This window comes from Pan paniscus, chromosome 4 (assembly GCF_029289425.2).
Source record: "Pan paniscus chromosome 4, NHGRI_mPanPan1-v2.0_pri, whole genome shotgun sequence".
In the NCBI taxonomy this organism is placed as follows: Eukaryota; Metazoa; Chordata; class Mammalia; order Primates; family Hominidae; genus Pan; species Pan paniscus.
The window spans coordinates 57,420,186-57,426,331 of NC_073253.2; the positions used below are offsets into that span (position 1 = coordinate 57,420,186).

Consider the following 6,146-nt stretch of genomic DNA (forward strand, 5'->3'; position numbering starts at 1 on the left):
CTCAGTTTACTTATCTGTAAAATGAGGATAATAATGTTATAATACTTAGATTAGAAGGTTGCTATGAGGACTACATGAGTTAATACGTGAAAAGTGCTTAGAATAGGGAAAGAATGTAAGTAGCCAGGATGTAAATACATAGAATGTACGTATTCAGAAATGTTAGCTGTCATTCTTCTTCCTTTATTTCTATCATCATGTATTAACTTATGACTATTTTTTCTTAAGCAGGAAACAAGTTTATCTAACAATCTTTCCTATTATTCCCTCCAAATCTCCTTAAAATCTAAAACCCAACTTTCAAAACAACATTTTTTTCTATTTAGTTGTTTAGGTTTACATTGGTCTAGTAGCAGATTGCTTGATCCTTATAAACCCATTTGTTAAGTCTTTCTCAGAACATACATTTGGAAAACTATTAAATGGAAACATAAATCTTTTTCCCCCACTGCAACTATACATCTACTTTTTCATAATTACTCAAACCTGGAATTAGGTATCCAGTTTCAATAGTCTAGTATATTTAAATCCTGAGGACAGATTTTGATCCGTCCTGTATAAACACTAGCACCTGCTGGTTATAACTACACCCCCTGTGGACTCTCCAGAACTACCTCTGTAAGTGAATCACTGAAAGGGTGCTCTACTGCCCTTGTGTCTCTGTTACGCCTGTGTTTCTAACCAGTCTTTATATATTACTGAGTTTTCTTTTATCTTCACTTTTTTTGTTTGTGATTTAGTCAAGACCAAAGGTCACTATCTCTATTCCAGGTATCAGAAAATAAGTGACAGAAAGTGGAGGCCTTAAGTGACTCACCCAAGGTGCCACGTGTTGGTTCAGTAGTGGAGTTTGGACTCAAGCTGATCCTAGGGGTGGGTCCTCTGAAGTATACCAGTCAATCAGAAGGGACTCCTCTGTGAGTTTTGTTCTTTAAGTTTTAGGAAGTAAGGGCCAGGCATGCTGGCTCAAGCCTGTAATCCCAGTACTTTGGGAGGCTGAGGGAGGTGGATCACGAGGTCAGGAGTTCGAGACCAGCCTGACCAACATGGTGAAACCCCGTCTCTACTAAAAGTACAAAAAAAAAAAATTAACCGGGCATGGTGGTGCATGCCTGTAATCCCAGCTACTCAGGAGGCTGAGGCAGGAGAATCGCTTGAACCTGGGAGGTGGAGGTTGCCGTGAGCCGAGATCATGCCATTGCACTCCAGCCTGGGCGACAGAGTGAGACTCCGTCTAAAAAAAAAAAATTTAGGAAGTAAGGCTACAGTCTGGGTTGGAGCTGGTCCAAGGAAAGGGTCAATCTCTCTGTCTTGAAACAGGAGGTCACAGGAGCTGTGTACAAGTGACACAGGCCATTCACACTTGGCTCACAGTGTAACACTACAGACTTTCAGAAGTGTAGAAGAGCTGTTTGGATAAAAATCTTGGAAGGAATGACACATAATGTATTAGAAGATTCCTCAGTATTTGACATATGTGAGTTTCATCTGCAATGATTTGGCAACCGCCATTAATTTTCTTTCCCATCAGTAAATGGTAACCTCATAGGGATGGCATTTTTCTTTGCTGCTCCTTGGAAGGGCCAAGGTCACATTCCAGAGAAGGATGCTTGCCTTGCAAAGCATGACATTCTTGAGGCAAGATAAAGAGAGAGTTAATATTTGAAGACATTGTCAACTTCATTGACAACTAACAAACTTACCTAACTTTTATTGTTGCTGTAACTTGTCCCCTTTCCCAGAAAAGTGTGATAAGAAGAGGAGTAAGACTGCTCAGACTAATGAAGGAACAATGGTTTGATAGAATTCAGTTTAGTTTTTCACAACTACTGTTTGTATTCTGGGGCTGTGTGAGTTTTATATGGCATCTAGTGAGTGTCTATTTTTGAAATGCAGTGTGATTTATTCAAATTTTGGGCATTCTTTCTGCTCGACAATGCTGGGGGGTAAGGGATATGGTAAAAAAGAATCAGGAAGGATGTCACTTGTGGTTCCTTCTAGTTTTGCTCGCACTGCTTAAGTTAAGGAATCCTTGCTTAAGTCAAGGAATCCTTGACTTTTAGAGCCAAATGGAAGTTGAAGTGCTATAACCCAACTCACTCCATTCTTTATCCAGTTCAGAAACTAATTGCACCACAACCCTAACAGATAGCTCTACAACTCTGCTTGGTGTCTCTAGTGATAGGGAGATGAATATTACAAGTGACTATCAATTCAATTATTGGAACCATCCTACTGTAAAAAAAAAAGTTATTTTCTTTTTTTGACCCAAGTTGACTCTTTGCAATATCCCCCCATTAACTCTAGTACTGCCCCTAGAGTGAGAGAGAGCAGTATAGCAGAATGACAATGATCACAGCTCTGGAGCCAGATGGCCTGAGTTCAAATCCAAGTTCTTCCACTTCTTTGCTGGGCGCCTGTGCCTCATTGTCCCCACCAGAAAAATGTTAGTTCTATTGGTGCCTACTTGATAGGGTGGTCATGAGGAAAAAATGGGTTTATATGTGTAAAGAATTTAAACAATGTATGGGACTTGGCAGGCACACAATTAATGCTAGCTATTGGCAACATTATTTCATCTCCTCGTATACCTTTTTTTTTTTTGAGACAGAGTCTTGCTCTGTCGCCAGGCTGGAGGCTGAAGTGCAGTGGCGCGATCTCGGTTCACTGCAATCTCTGCCTCCTGGGTTCAAGCAATTCTCCTGCCTCAGCCTCCCAATTACCTGGGACTAGAGGCACATGCCACCACACCCAGCTAATTTTTGTATTTTTAGTAGAGACAGGGTTTCACCATGTTGGCCAGGATGGTCTCAATTTCTTGACCTCATGATCCACCTGCCTCAGCCTCCCAAAGTCACATACCCTTTCTTTAAAAAAAAAAAAAAATGCTATTTGAGGCACTGCACTGAATGTATTCTGAAGCTCTGTTCAGTGAATGCCATGATTGTTAAGTAATGTCTGCCACTGGTAGAAGATAAAATGATGTCACATATGTCACATACTTGCCATCTGTCATCCAATCCTGTTTTCTCATGACAGTTTTAAAAATATTAAATAAAATAGCAAAATTTCCTGTCTCAGCCTCTCATCCAGGCTAAAGCACCTAGTAGAAATACTGAAGTCTGTAAATTCTGGTTGATATCAAAAGATGACCCCTCAAGGCATCCTTGAAGTGGCCTTAAAATTAGAGCAAGAAAGAGCATTTTATTTTTTCATTTATTACCTTTTATTAAATACCTCTGGCTCTTCCCTTTTGCGGCTATCACCGAAGCGGGAGCGGCCAAAATGAAGTTTAATCCCTTTGTGACTTCCGACCGAAGCAAGAATCGCGAAAGGCATTTCAATGCACCTTCCCACATTCGAAGGAAGATTATGTCTTCCCCTCTTTCCAAAGAGCTGAGACAGAAGTACAACGTGTGATCCATGCCCATCCGAAAGGATGATGAAGTTCAGGTTGTACGTGGACACTATAAAGGTCAGCAAATTGGCAAAGTAGTCCAGGTTTACAGGAAGAAATATGTTATCTACATTGAACGGGTGCAGCGGGAAAAGGCTAATGGCACAACTGTCCACGTAGGCATTCACCCCAGCAAGGTGGTTATCACTAGGCTAAAACTGGACAAAGACCGTGAAAAGATCCTTGAACGGAAAGCCAAATCTCGCCAAGTAGGAAAGGAAAAGGGCAAATACAAGGAAGAAACAATTGGGAAGATGCAGGAATAAAGTAATCTTATATACAAGCTTTGATTAAAACTTGAAACAAAGAAAAAAAAATACCTGTGAATACCCAAGAGTGCCATAATTATTTGGAATCTCTCTAAAAACACTGATTTTTCACAACTTAATAATGAAATTAGTTTTCTCCTACCACCCATTACACACACATTGCTGTTGGCGTGTAGTGTGTTGCTGTGGAGAGAACATTAGATGGGGAGTTAGGAAGTGTTATGGCCCGAATTATGTCTCACCAAATTTCATATGTTGAGGCCCTAACCCCTAGTCGGACTCTATTTAGAGACAGGGTCTTTAAGGAGGTAATTAAGCTTGAATGAGGTGATAAGGATGGCACTCTTCTTCAAAAGAACTGAATTCCTTATCGAAGGGGAAGAAGCCTCATGAGGGCATGCATGCAGAGGAAAGACCAGGTGAGAACACAGCAATAAGGTGGGCATTTGCAAGCCAAGGAGAAAGCCTCACCAGAAACCAGCTCTGCCGACACCTTGATCTTGGACTTCTAGCCTCCACAACGATGTGAAAAGTAATCTCTTGTGTAAGCTGCCTACTCTGTGGTATTTTGCTGTGGCAGCCCTAGCAGACTAATAACAAGATGAGATCTAGAGCTCATTTTGCCACCAACAAAGTATGCGACCTTCAAGTATTCTAGCTTCCCAAATTTCAATACTGAAAAGTGTTTTAACCCTTGAGAATTAATATCATATGCTTCATCTGGGCTCCTGCCTTGAGGTGGGTGGTGTGCTTGGGATGGTGGGAAAATAAAAGTTTTGTAGCAGATTATCTTGTAGCCTCAATTGTGAATCCTGTGCAGCTTCTCCAGCCTAGAAACAGTCCAGGGGAAAAATATATCCTTGATCCTTGAATCCACAACTTCAGTCCTTTCCACATTAAACAAGCCATCTCACTTTCTTCCATGGAATTAGGAGATCTTGGCCTCATCACAAAAACTCTGCCTAGACTCCTCATTTTTCCTCTTGCCCCATACCAATCCCCAAAAGAATCTAATTTTCTAAAACAAGGAGAGAAGGATATGAAAGAGAAGCAAAGACAGATAACTTTTTCCTAAAGACCCTGATCTTAACTTGTTTAAAGTTTGTCCAAAAAGAATCTTGGGATCATGAGACATCCTTGGTTAAAAAGGGCCTCAGAGGTGTTCTGGTCCAACAACTCAGCTAATTTAACACCCCTAATGTTGACTGAGGCCTTATGGGTAATAGTCATAATTATTATGTATTTATACCCATTGGGGAGTCAAGAAGGATTTAGGGTAACTGGAATCACAATAACAATAGCTCCCAACTAGCATTCTGATGTTTTCTACAACATCTAAACCCAGCAGTCTAATAGTGCAAACATAAATACCCAAGCATTAAATGTCCTTCCATATGTGGACCTGTCTGACTATAGTCAGAACCTCAGGACCCTCCCAAATCATATGCTTTCAGTCCTACTTTGAAAGCAAAGAAAATGAAGTCTAGAACAATGGAGTGATTGTCTTAGGTGTCACTGCTAGTGAGTGGCAGAGTTTGTGTTCAGATTCCCATCTCGTCCCCACTCTAGGGCTCCGTGGGACCCTCTAGTCTATAAGATCACCCAGCCTGTGATCATCCCTGGGTTGCATCTGAACATTCCCATCTGGTGTTTCAGGTCATGCCTTTGTAGCCGTATTTAGGCAGCATGGACCAGCCACCTTGCTCAGAGCCACCCCAATTTGACTGTCTCACCAGGACAAATGGTGAAGAGTGGACCTAGTTCATAGCCTTGGGCTCTGTTTTTGATACAGAAGATATTTTTATCTTCTTTTCCCTGATTTTGTTCCCAGTTTCAGGATACTAGAAAGCCCCTCCCCACCCCACCCCAATCTAGCAGTCTTTTCAATTAATAGGACTTGGTTGCTCCTAAGTCTAGTATTTAGATCTCTATTTTAATACACTCTTCACTTGTATATTCTCATAAGCCACTCAAGTAGCTCAAATTTTAGGATTACTCAGAGATTGTTTGACTTAACTAATTTATAAAAATATTTTCCCAAATAAACAAGAGTGATTTTCTTCCAAAATAAAAACAGACTTTACTTAGATGTCAACCAGAGTTTCTAGAACAGGATTAAAGTCAAATGATGCTTTCGACTTTGGCACCTGGCTGCTTCCTTGTCTCTCTGACCCTCTCCCACCCCCACTCCCTCACTGAACACTCCCATTGGCTCTTCCTGCTGATAGTGACTTTAAAAGAATCAACCACAGTATTGTTATCAGCCCTGTGGTTTCAGTTCTCATTTGTGCCTATATTTAGACTGGAAGAAAATAATCTCTTTCCATTGCCCTAGAAATAAGAGACTGTTTTTAAGTGAGTTAATGGATCACCTACATTTGGAATTTCCCTGTAAATGATGTCTTGTTTCTATGAAGGAA

General features: G+C 40.8%; 1 pseudogene; it reads left to right on the plus strand.

The window, feature by feature from the left end:
- The first annotated feature begins 3,251 nt into the window (after positions 1-3,251).
- Positions 3,252-3,774, plus strand: LOC100994454 (large ribosomal subunit protein uL24-like; annotated as a pseudogene).
- Positions 3,775-6,146: the final 2,372 nt, after the last annotated feature.